A 13731-nucleotide genomic window follows, 5' to 3' on the forward strand; every position below is an offset into this window, starting at 1 on the left:
AATCTGAAGTTTAGAGATAAGTAACTGTGCTAGGTACTCTGATAATAAACAGAGCCAAAGTTTTAACCCAAATGTGTTGCTTTCAAAATGATGTAGCCATTGGGATTATTATATTCTTGAACGTATCAGGTGCTAAGTCACGCATTTAAAAGATGCTGATGAGCCTGAGCCAAACTGGCTTGGTGGACAGAGTGTCGCCTGTGAACTGAAGGGTCCCAGGCTTGATTCAGGTCAAGGGCATGTACCTCAGTTTCAGGCTCCTCCCCAGCCCGGGCCCTGATCAGGGCACATGCAGGAGGCAACCAATCAATGTGTTTCTCTCACATCAATATTTCTGTCTGTCTTTCCCTCTCTTTCCACTCTCTCTAAAAGTCAGTGGAAAAATATCCTCAGGTGAGGATTTAAAAAATAATAACAAAAGATGCTTATGGGGATCAATAGGCTCCAGGGATACAACCAACATTGTCCATCTGCTGCTCTTTACTGTCTGTGAACCCACTGGCCAGCGCTCCTCACTTCTGCCTGTAGCCCTGCTCTCACTTTCTTGCTTACTCAAAACCTACCCTGCGAGTGATTCTATCTAAGTAAACTACGGCCTGGCCAGCTGCCCTGCTGTACTCATGAGATCCAAGATTCATGGAGGCACAGGCCTCCAGAGGGGTCTGAAATAGAGATGCATCTTCTTACCTCCAGTTCATTAAAAATGGGGACGCTCCCGATGACCACATGGGTTCCATAAGCCCCCATCTCGAATGCACAGGTTATAGCTTTAACTGCCCCGGAGAAACACCAGAGTTTGGACTTTTTAAAAAATTTAAATCTGATTGCAAAACAATTCATGTTCAATAAAGACATTCTGGAAAAATAGAGATAATGAAATTTATCCCCAGTCTTAACACTCAGATCAGAGATAACATACTGTCAACAGTTTAGTGAACATCATCATTCTTTTCTTTCTAATGTATGGAAATTAAGATTTTTACTGCCTTTATCTCTGGTAACTGCTTCTAAAATTAACTTTGCAAGTGAGAGGCGAAGAATAACCACCACATCATTTTAAAGGCAATTTCCTCACTCATTCACTCAAAAAATATTTGAGTGTTTTCTTACATGTCAGTCATGATTCCAGTTGCTAGAAAACAGCAGGCAACAAGCTCAATGGCCTTCAGGGAGCCTATAGCTTGGGGAGAAACAGGCACAGGACAAGTAAATACACAGAAGACTACAACTTATATCTGTAATACTATCAACAATAAAAAAAAAAAAGACTACAACACGTGACAACTTCCTTCTATGAAGGACATGAACAGGTAGAGAAAATAAAGGGATGTGAGAGATGCTATGGGCTGGACTTTCCTCAGGCCAGAGAGGACCTCCCTGAGAATGTGCCCCTCACATAAAGATAATGATGTAGATCACAGCAACCTGCTATAGGTAAAAAGTCATTGATTATCACTTAAATCTATGCTTCAATTTTGTTGTGAATTGATGTGGATAGATTCTCAAAGTCAGCAAAGACCTTAGAAGTGTTTAAATCCAACACTTCACTTTGTAAGTGAAGAAAGTGGTCAAGAGGGTGACTTAGCTAGAGTCACTAGAAAATAATAGAACCATGTTCAGAGGCAGCTTTTCCATCCAAAAATCTAACCTATCATTCCTGTAACATTCAGCTCCTTTTAGAGATGAATAATATAAAGAAACTAGAGGCCCAGTGCATGAAATTCATGCACGGGGGCGGCAGGGGGGGGACGGACCTTAGCCCAGCTTGCACCCTCTCCAATCCAGGACCCCTCGGGGGCAGTCGGACATCCCTCTCACAATCCTGGACTGCTGGCTCCTAACTGCTCACCTGCCTGCCTGCCTGGTCGCCCCTAACTGGCCCCCTGCCAGCCTGATCACCCCACATAGCCTGCTGCTCAGTCATTTGGTCGCCCCTCACTAACCCCCCTGCCGGCCTGGTCGCCCCACGCAGCCTGTTCGGTCGTCCATTCAGTTGTGATGGTCACTTAGGCTTTTATATAGATAGATGTTGCTCTGGCACATGCCAGGTTGTGGGCTCGATCCCCAAAAGGGGGCATGAAGGATCCAGCCAAGCAATGATTCTCTCATCATTGATGTTTCTACATCTCTCTCTCTCCCTTCCTCTCTAAAATCACTCACTTAATCAATCAATAAAAAGAAATGTTGCTCTGTATAGTTCCTATAAATACACTGCAATAAAATATAATCAATTACATAGTATTTGTATCTTTTTCTCTGATGCAAAGTGTGGGGTGAAAGAATGTACATGGGTTTCATGTTACGTACCATCCGGATGCAATTTCCTTTCCTTTCCTTTCCTTTCCTTTCCTTTCCTTTCCTTTCCTTTCCTTTCCTTTCCTTTCCTTTCCTTTCCTTTCCTTTCCTTTCCTTTCCTTTCCTTTCCTTATGGGGATCAATAGGCTCCAGGAATACAACCTTTTCTTTCTTCCTTCCTTTCTTTCTTTCTTTCTTTCTTTCTTTCTTTCTTTCTTTCTTTCTTTCTTTCTTCTTTCTTTCTTTCTTTCTTTCCTTCCTTCTTTCCTTCTTTCTTTCTCTTCTTTCTTTCTTTCTTTCTTTCTTTCTTTCTTTCTTTCTTTCTTTCTTTCTTTCTTTCTCTCTTTCTTGCCTTTTACTAGCTGTGTGATTTGGAAAAGATACTTAATCACTGTTAACTTTAATTTCCTTATTTATGAAACCAGGATGCTTAGTATAGATGGTTCTTATTCCAGTGTTTAAATGGAGAAAGTATTAAGTGAGACTATGAAAACAAATGGCATACATAGAGTGATAAAATGTAATGTCTTCAAGCAGTGGGACTTCCGGGCAGGCCTTGGTGGTAGCTGGGTTTTTCTTTCAACTGGCTAGGGTTCTAGTAAGTAACAGAAACCCCTCATCTGTGCGTGGAGAAACCTGGGCAACCAGTTCAGCAGGTTGAAGCCATATCACTGTGGTTTTTCTTTTTAAGATACCAAACTTTCGGGTTTTCTCAGTGGCTCTTTACACTTTATTGCATCATAAGCTGTGTGGTAGTGGTTTCATTTTTACCATGTGAATTAGATTATTCCACTACAAATCTCCCTGGGGTTCTTGGGAAAATATCTGAAATTAATAAGAAACAGGACATTTTTCAGGAAATACCCAACTAAGGAATTGTTGAATATTTTGCATAGTTTGCAGAGGTCTTAACTGTCTCTCTAGAAAGGTCAATTTAAGTGCCTATTTTTATGTCTCAGGGACTTTGATGGAGTGCTTATTTTTAGAACACTAAAACTGACAGGAGTAAGCCTACTTTGTAATGTCTTTGGGCCTTACCTCACGGGCTTCTTGGGCAGGCTTCTCTTTTCCTAACCCAGCTGGGTTGCCACAGACCAAGCAGAAGTGGCCTGATCTCTGGAGGAAACATGGGCTCCATTCCAAAGAGCGAGAGCACACTGTTCCCAGAGCCACCGGTCCCCATCCAAACTGGTTTCCTCTGCTTGCAACTCCTGGCAGTCACTTCTGCCCACAGGAGGATAGTCGCCCTGAAGCTTGGCTGCAGCAGCCTTGCCAGAGAGGTGGACAAGGAAGCTAGTGATAGAGTGATAGATGGCTGTGAGAGTGGACAAGATCCTGCCCAGAAAGAAACACGGGAAAGCAATTTCACTTCCCTCTTGCCTCATCAAAGGAGCTATTCTTCCTTTTTTTCTTCCTTACCTTTTTTAAAGAAAAGAAGATATGATTTATTATTAAATGTGGCAAGAGTAGAAACAAGTATTTCTGTACTGGTGACCATGTGTCTGAGTTCATGAGCTTGTTGGGTCTCAGTGCCTAAAACTCATGAAAAGATGGGGTCACAATTAAAAGTGACACATAAGTGAATCAGTAAACTCCTTTGTAATCTGGGTAAAAACTAGTATCAACAAATTTAGCAAACATAGCAAATATTTTTATTTTAACAAATATAACAAGGGAGCATTAACACATTAGCATGTGCACATGCACACACGTGCACACACACACACACATGCACACACAGTGATGGTCTCCAACTGTGGTTCTCAGGGTGAGCATACCTAACAGCTTGTAAAAAAAATGCACACTCCTCATAATCTGATTAATAAATAAGTCTGGCAGTACAACCCAGCGCATGCTCTCTCTCTAACTTTTTCTTATTTTTTATATTATTTTAAAAAGATTTTAATGTTCAATGTTATTTTATACTAGAGGCCCGGTTCATGAAATTCGTGCATGGGTAGCATCCCTAGGCTTGGCCAGCGATCAGGGCCAATCTGCAGGGTGACTGGCAGGGAGAATAGGGGCCCCTGATGACACCGCCTTGGCTGTCCTGGTGCCACCCGCTAGCCAGCCTCCATGGCTGCGGCCAGTCTGGTCCTGCAGCTGGGGGCAGCTCCTGTGTTGAGCATATGCCCCCTGCTGGTCAGTGTGTGTCATAGCAACCGGTATTTCCGCCATTTGGTCAATTTGCATATTAGGCTTTTATTATATAGGACTGGGGGGGTGGGGAGGCCCCTCAGCCTGGCCTATGCCCTCTCGCAGTCTGGGACCCCTCCGGGGATGACCACCTGCTGGCTTAGGCCTGCTCCCAGGTGGCAGAGGGCAGGCCCAATCCCTAGGTGCAGCCCCTGGTCGGGCTCAGAGCAGGGCTGATTGGGGAGTTGGGGCACCGCCCCCTGTCATGCACAGAGCAGGGTGGATCGGGAGGTTGTGATGCCACCCTCAGTCATGCTCAGGGTAGGGCTGATTGGGGGGTTGGGGCACCGCCCCGTCACACTCAAGGCAGGGTCGATGGGCAGGTTGCGGCGCCACCTCCTGTCACGCACAGAGCAGGGCTAATCAGAGGGTTGGGGCACTGCCCCCTGTCACGCACAGAGCAGGGTCCATCAGGGGGTTGTGGAGCTCCCCCCTGTCACTCACAGAGTAGGGCCGATAGGGGAGTTGGAGCACCGCCCCCTGTCACACACAGAGCAGGGCGGATCAGGGTGTTGGGGCGCCGCACCCTGTCACACTCAGGGCAGGGCCGATGGGGAGGTTATGGCTCTACCCAGTCACACACAGTGCAGGGCCTGTGGGGGGCGGTTGGGGCGCCGCCCTCTATCACCCACAGAGCAGGGCTGATCAGGGGGTTGGGACACCGCCACTGTCACACTCAGGGCAGGGCCGATCAGAGGGTTGGGGCACTGCAGCCTGTCACACACAGAGCCGCAGGGCAATCAGGGGGTTGGGGCGCCTTCCCCTGTCACGAACAGAGCAGGGCGGATAGGGAGGTTGTGGCCCCGCCCCCTGTCACACGCAGAGCCACAGGGCGATCAGGGGGTTTGGGCGCTGCCCCCTGTCATGCTGATCCTGGTGCCAGGAGGCATATTACCCTTTTACTATATAGGATAGAGGCCTGGTGCATGGGTGGGGGCCGGCAGGTTTGCCCTGAAGGGTGTTCTGGATCAGGGTGGGGGTCCCCACTGGGGTAACTGGCCAGCCTGGATGAGGGGATGATGGGTGTTTGCAGCTGGTCACACCCCCTTCTGGGTGGGGGTCCTCACTGGGGTGCCTGGCCAGTCTGGGTGAGGGGCTGAGGGCTGTTTTCAGGCTGGCAGGTGACGGAAGCTCCCAACCGCTCCTTTTTTTCTTTTTTTTTATTCTGGGCCAGCTTTAGCTCTGAGGTTTGGCTCCACCTCTTAGGCCTCCGCTGCTGAAAGCAGGTTTCTGGACTTTGTTTACCTTCTGTATTTGAAACAATGTTGCGATCCTGCTGGCTGAAGCCCGGCCAACTAAAGAAGGTTTCTGGGGTTTTGTTTAGCTTCTATATTTGTAACATAGTTGCTTAGAGTTGCAGCTCAGAGGCCTGCAGCGGCAGGCGGGGAACGTTGTAGTCCTCTGTCACTGAAGCAAGCAAGCCTCATGTTCGCTTTAAGCTGCCTGGCTTCCGGCCACCATCTTGGCTGGCAGTTAATTTGCATATCACCCTGATTAGCCAATGGGAAGGGTAGCAGATGTACAGCTAATTACCATGTTTCTCTTTTATTAGATAGGATTAGTTTCAGGTATACAGTATGGTGGTTAGGTAATCATATACTTTACAAAGTGTTTCCCCCATAAGTCTAGTATCCACCTAGCACTATATATGGTTATTACATTATTGACTATATTCCCTATGCTGTACTTTACATCCCCATGACTATTTTGTAAATGCCAATTTGCAGTTTGTACTTCTTTTTATTTTTTAATTGATTTTAAAGAAAGGAAAGGAGAGAGAGAGAGAGAGAGAGAGAGAGAGAGAGAGAGAGAAATATTGACTCACCATTCCACCTGTCAATGCACTCCCTGGTTGACTCTTGCACCTGCCCAGACTGGGGATGGAATCTGCAACCCTGGGACACCAGGATGATACTCCAACCAACTGAACTAACCAGCCAGGGCCCAACTTGTACTTCTTAATCCCTTCACCTTTTTCATCCAGTCCCCTAACCCCCTCTCCTATCTTTGGCAATCATCAATCTCAGAACTCTCTATATTTTAGTAAGTTCATAAAATGCTTCTGATGCCAGAATCAGGGCCCTGGATTAACTTTGGAAACCCTAGCTTCCCCCTAAAAAGAGAAGTAGAACTTAACGTGAAATATACAAAGTCAAAGCTGATGTTCACACTTCAAAATATTTGCTTACAAACAGATGTACAAGACTTTAGTGTACATGACTTTAATCTGCCACTTCCTGTTCCCAAAATAGCAACATTTGTTTAGAAAAAAAAAAAATCACAGGGGAAAGAAAAAAGTTGTCAATGCTAGTTGTTTACATAGAGCATGTGAGTGAAGTAGATACAAAATGTCAAATAAGGCAACTTTGTAGCTCTGAGTTTGGAGTTTGGTTTAATTCATTGAATCAAAGAGGTCCCTGTGGTCCTAATAGAAATATTTTCCATGATTTAAGGCCTGTCCAAAAGCCTTCTGTGTTTTGAGGTACCTGATTTATTCTTTTTCAGGGTTTTTTGTACGTTTTTTTAAAAAAATATTGTAAAATATTATATTCTTCCTTGAGAGAGAGACACACACACACATGCACAAGCTAGGACTGTTGGTCATCCTAATTACTATTCTACCTCTACTTTCAGCTTTTTTTTAACTCTTGGCAAATTATTTGATTTCTCTGTGCCTCAGTTTCTTTTTTTTTAATTTAAAAATTGATTTTAGAGAGAGAGGAAAGGAGAGGGAGAGAAACATGAATGTGAGAAATAGAAACATTGATCAGTTGGTTGTCTCCAGTATACTCTCAACCAGGAATGGAAACTGAGACCCTTCAGTGCACGGGCTACATTCTAACCAACCAAGCTACATGGGCCAGGGCAGTGCCTCATTACCAATAAAATACTTGATGATAAAAAAGCATTGCATCTTAGATAAATTGGCAGCATTTTTCTTAGTGGTGCAGATAATGATGATGTCTTAGAATAAATGAAATATGACAATAATACCTATGTCCTAGAATTTTGTGGGCGTTAACTGAATCAAGAAACAAGATGCTTAGCATCATGACTGGCTAATATTGATCACTGAATAAACACCATCTATTAGTATTCTAATATGTAGATGGATTATAAATGCACTAATCCCTCCTTCTTCAGTCTTTACATTGTCTCCAGCATTCCTAGTATTATATATTGCACTGAATATCCTTATGTGTGAACACGTTATGTATGCATCTCTAAATATGATGGATTCCTTAAACTGGAATTTTTAGGTAAAAAAGCATGAACATATTGAAGGGATGGACTTATAATCACAGTGACTAGAAAGTCAATCAAACCTGGGTTAGAATCACTACTTACCCCGTGATCCTGGTCATTTTACTTAACCTTTCTACGTTTCAGTTTTTGCATCTATAAAATGAGAATAATAATAACATTCACAGGAATATTGTGATGTTTAAATAAGATGGTGCAATCAGGCATAATACCATACTGCTGGCTTACAGTAAGTTCAAAATGAATGTAAGCTATTTTTTACTAGTACAGAGAGACACCAGGGCACTGCATGGCTTCCTGCTAGATTTGGAAGCATATGCATTAAAATTCATAAAACCACGTTTTCAACAGTGACCCCATGTGGCTGCAATGGAAACAGCAGCAGCAGAAAATAGGCAATTGTTGCCAGAAATGATCAGGTTGATTCATTAGTTCTTCCTCCTGGTGTTTGTTGACAAAACTGTCCATTTGCACAACAGAAGCCTGTGCCTGAGACTCTTGAACCATCTGAGGTAGACAGACTCAGGAACGGGATAATGAACGCTGCCAATATGAATATGAGAGCGAGTCTGAACACTTGTTTTAAATACTGAAAGATGATACCATTTAGATATCATAGATATATATGAACTAGTGAAAGAATTTACCATCATTTCTACAGGAACAGCATAGGAACCTTTAACACTTGGAACAATATAACCATGAGAAATCACTTTGGAAACTTTACTTGTACCTTATAAATCCCAACAAACTCTAAGACTGAATTTTAGTGAATGGTTGGGATTGGCATGCTGTTATCCAAGCTCTGATTCATGAAAGACCACCTGGCTTGAACTTCTGGAGAAGTTAGAAGGCTTAGTGTTTATGAATACAACCAGAAGTGATTATATAATGCACACATTGAATATATTAAACAACTGGCTTGCCAGATTATGGATTTATGGATTTCATAAATTTTATTTTAGGAAACATCATGCCAATCTTAATTCCATGGTTTCTATAATCTACTCAAAAGGTTAAATAAAAAAATATGACTTTAAAATAAGCTTTTACTTTATTAAGTCTATGAATATCTAGAACTATAGAGATGCAAGTAACAGCTGAAAGTTAATATTGGTAGCAAAACCATAAAACTCCAAAGATATAGCTATGAATTGTCAGTTGGGATTATAATAAATTTAGAATATGTGATTATAAAGGTTTATATGATATTTAAAGGTGTTTAACCACATAAAAATTATATAATAACTTCATTAACAAAGTTATATGAAAGATCTAAAGTGTTTAAAGGTATTTCCTTTTCTATCCCTGCATATACATGGTAAAAATTAGAAGGTAGACAGTGAAAAGTGACTTTCCCTCCCTTCTCTGATTATTAAATACTCACTTCATCTCCTCTGAAGCAATATGAAAAAGCATTTTATTTTATTTTTTTGTTAATCCTTACTCAAGGATATTTTTCCATTGCTTTTTAGAGAGAGTGGAAGGGAGAGGGAGAGACAGAGAGACATCAGTTGGTTGCCTCCTGCATGCACTCTGATCAAGGCCAGGGAACCTACAACCGAGGTACGTGCCCTTGACCGGAATCAAACCTGGGACCCTTCAGTCCACAGGCTGACGCTCTATCTACTGAGCCAAACCAGCTAGGGCTACATTTTTATTTAATAGCTGGATACCATACAAGGAAAAATGGTGACTGAATTTTTAGCAGCAGTTTGTATTTCTTTTCACTTAACCTGTGGTATAAGAAAAAAAATAGAGTAATTCTTTGTCAATAGAACACCATATTTTTCTGCATATAAGACATTATTTTTTTCTAAAATTATTAGACTGAAAATCGAGGGGCCTCTTATACACAGATGTCAGCCTAGGAGGGAGCTGCGCTGGTGTGTAGCTGCCTATACCTTGTCAAACAGGCTTCCTCCAATCACCAGCCTTATTGTTACTGACGTCAGCTGATGCCATAATTGGAGGTGGAGGTGGAGAGTGCACAGATGCAACAGGGACCAGAGCATTCTGAGCCCATAAAGATGTCAAAAAATAAGAAGATAAATACCAGTAAGCGATTGTCTTACTCTGCAAAATTTAAACTGAATGTAATCAGCTATGCCAGAGAGCATGGAAATAGAACTGCAGAGAGACAATTTGGACCCCCTCCTTCCACTGAGTGTATGATCATACAGTAGAGAAAACAGGAAGAACAACTCCTTAAGATGCCAAAAAAGAAGAAGGCCTTAAGCCAGTGGTTCTCAACCTTCCTAATGCCGCGACCCTTTAATACAGTTCCTCATGTTGTGGTGACCCCCAATTTCATTGTTACAAATTGAACATAATTAAAGCATAGTAATTAATCACAAAAACAATATGTAATTATATATGTGTTTTCCAATGGTCTTAGGCGACCCCTGTGAAAGGGTCATTCGACCCCCAAAGGGGTCACGACCCACAGGTTGAGAACCGCTGCCTTAAGAGGAAAGCCAGCAAAATGTTTAAAATATTGATTTCTTAAGTTTGGGTTGGAAAAGTGGGGGGCATCTCATACATATACACAGAAAAATAACGTTACATTTTCCAAAAGTGTTAAATAATCTCCTTGAAATTTTCCCAATATGAAAATAACACATATTCAATATAGAGAATTTAGAGAATAGAGACAAAAATAATTAAAATAAATACATGTCATTTTAATTAAGAAGTATTTTAAATAAAATTCAAGTCCCGCTGGTATGGCTCAGTAGTTGAGTGCCAACCCATGAACCAAGAGGTTGCTGGATTGATTCTGGGTCAGGGCACATGCCTGGGTTGCAGGCTCAATGCAGCAGATTGATATATCTCTCTATCCCTCTCCCTTCCTCTCTCTCTCAAATCAATAAAAACATGTATTTTAAAAAAATCAATAAAATTTAGAATTATATGCTTAAAATATTTAAAAATTCAAAGGTATAAATATTCTCTTTCCACAGTTGTCTTCCAGCCTTTGTTTCATTTCCAAAGTCAAACAAGGCTACCGGTTTTTAGTACAGTGGGCCTTGACTTACGAGTGTACCGACTAACGAGTTTTTCGAGATACGAGCCGTCTCTCGGCCGATTTTTTGCTTTGAGTTGCGAGCTAAAATTCAGGTTACAAGCCAGCTTCAGATACCCCACCGCTAGTTGGCGCAGTGAAGGTCACAGTGAATGCCACATCAGCCCAGCATCACGTGTCTCACTCATTCACTTTTTGATTTGACATACGAATAATTTGAGTTACGAGCTCTGTCACGGAACGAATTAAACTCGTAAGTCAAGGCCCCACTGTATATCCTTCCAGAGATAGTCTGTATGCATACAAGCAAATGTGCTTTGTGTGTGTGTGTGTGTGTGTGTGTGTGTGTGTTGCTTATTTTACGTAGCAAATTTTTAAAAATATATTTTTATTGATTTCTGAGAGGAAGGGAGAGAGAGAGAGAGATAGAAACATCAATGATGAGAGAGAATCATTGATCGGCTGCCTTCTGCATGCCCCACACTGGGAATTAAGACCACAAACCGGCATGTGCCCTGATTGGGAATCAAACCGTGACCTCCTGGTTTATAGGTCGATGCTCAACCACTGAGCCATGCTGTCTGGGCCGCAATTTTAATAATAAATTTTGAAGATGGCTCCAGATAATAAAGAGCCTCCTTATTTAGTTAGGTTATTAACTCTTGTTATAAGGAATCAGCTACAAGATTGAGCCAGTATATATACACAATAAATTTCTAGAAGTAGAATTGCTGGGTCAAAGCTTATGTGCATTTTAATTCTGACAAATACTGCCAAACTACTTGAAGGACATTTTTATAGGTTGTTCTTCAAGTGGTTCAAAGAAACTCAGACATGGCTTACATTTTAATTTTTATTACAAATTGTGTTTTCATAAATAATAGAACAGAAAAAAAGCAACCCTGGAGGGTTTTGGAAAAAAAAGAAAAGAAGAATGGCATGATCACAACATTCTAGCCAGTGGGCTGAGGACAGACTATGCTGAGCATGGCAAAAAGAGCCAAGCTGAGTGCAGCAACATGTAAAAAGGATTATACACCATGAACCAGTGGGGTTATTGCAGGAATCCAAGGTTGTCAGCAGGATTATCTACACTAATAAAAGAGAAAGATACAAATTGACCGTACCTTCACGATGCCCACCAGCCAATCAGGAGTGAGTATGCAAATTAACCCAACAAAGATGGTGTGTTAATTTGCATGCACAGGCACCAAGTGGCCAGAAGCTGGGCAGGAGACAGGCATTCAGCACTGCCGCAGCCACTCCAGGCCTCTGGGCAGCATGGGAAGGCAGAAAGGCGGCACCGTGCCCAAGCGAAGGTGGTGCCGGCAGCCAGGGGAAGGAAGGCCCATTCTTGTATGAATCTTCATGCATCGGACCTCTAGTAGGATATAATGTCAATATACAAAAATCAATTGTATTTCTATAACTTTGGGTAAACAATCCAAAAACAAAATTGAGAAAACAAATCTGTTTATAATAGTGTCACATAGAAAAAATACTTAGAAATAAATGTAATAAGATTGTAAGGTTTATACACTGAAAACTGAAAAACATTGTTAAAGAATAAAATAAATGGAAGAACCTCCCATGTTCATGTTTTAGAAGATTTAATATTGTGAAGATGACAATACTACTGAAATTGATCTACAGATTTAACACAATCCCTATCAAAATCCTACCTGCTTTTTTGGCAACAACTAACAAGTTCATCCTAAAATTCGTATGGAAATGCAGGGAACCTAAATAGCCAAAACAATTATGAAAAAGAAGAACAAAGTTTGAGAAATCACACCTCTTGATTTTAAAACTTTCTACAAAGCTACAGTAATTAAGACAGTGTGTACTGGCATAAGAATAGGCATAAAGGTCGAGAACAGAGTTGAGAATCTAGAAATAAACCCAGGTGTCTTATGATCACCTGATTCCAATAAGTATGGCAATACCATTTAATGGGGAAAGTAGAGTCTTTACAACAAATAGTACTGAGACAATTGGATATCCATGTCCAAAAACATGAAGTTGGGCCCTTACCTCATACCATATACAAAAATTAACTCAATGTAAGAGTGAAAAAAAAAATCTTAGAAATAGGTGTAAATCTTCACAACCTTGAATTAGGCAATTTTTCTTAAATATGACACTAAAAGCATAAGCAATACAAGGGAAAATAGATAAGGTGGATCTCATCAAAATTAATTTTGTTTCAAGGGAACCATCAAGAAAGTGAAATTCATCCCTCAGAATGGGATAGAGTATTTGCAAATCATATACCTGATAAGGTACTTATATCCATAATATATAACGAACTTTTAAAACAATAATAAAAAGACAAATAATAGAATTTAAAAATATCTGCTCTGAAAAAAAGCATTTATCCAAAGAAAATGCACATATAGCCAAAAATCACATGAGGAGAGCTCAACATTCATCAAATCAATAAAGTGAGATACTACTTCATAGCCATTAGGATGACTATTATTTTTAAAAATGCAGAAAATAACAAGCATTGGTAAGAATGTACAGAAATTGGAACTTTTGAACGCTACTAGTGGGAATGAAAATGTGCAGCTGCTTTGGAAACTAGCCTAGTATCTCCTCAAAATATTAAATATAGGGTTATCATATAATCTAGTCCTTCCACCCAAGAGAAGTGAAAACATATGTTCACACAAAAGCTTACACATGACCGTTCATAGCAGTATTATTTATAATAGCAAGAAGATGTAAACAACACAAAGGTACATTAGCGGGTGAATGGATAACCATATGTGGCATATCCACTGTTGAAAACAAGGCAACAGGTCCAAATGGACTTGCTCATGCTAAGCCCCAAGTCACCAAATCAATTTAACTTAATTATAGTTTCAGCTCCCCTAGAAATGGAATCAAACCAATCGTCGCCTGATCAGCACTATTTAAGTAATCTGCCTGGTAGACACCTGCTATTC

The sequence above is a fragment of the Myotis daubentonii genome, chromosome 1, assembly GCF_963259705.1.
Source record: "Myotis daubentonii chromosome 1, mMyoDau2.1, whole genome shotgun sequence".
NCBI lineage: Eukaryota > Metazoa > Chordata > Mammalia > Chiroptera > Vespertilionidae > Myotis > Myotis daubentonii.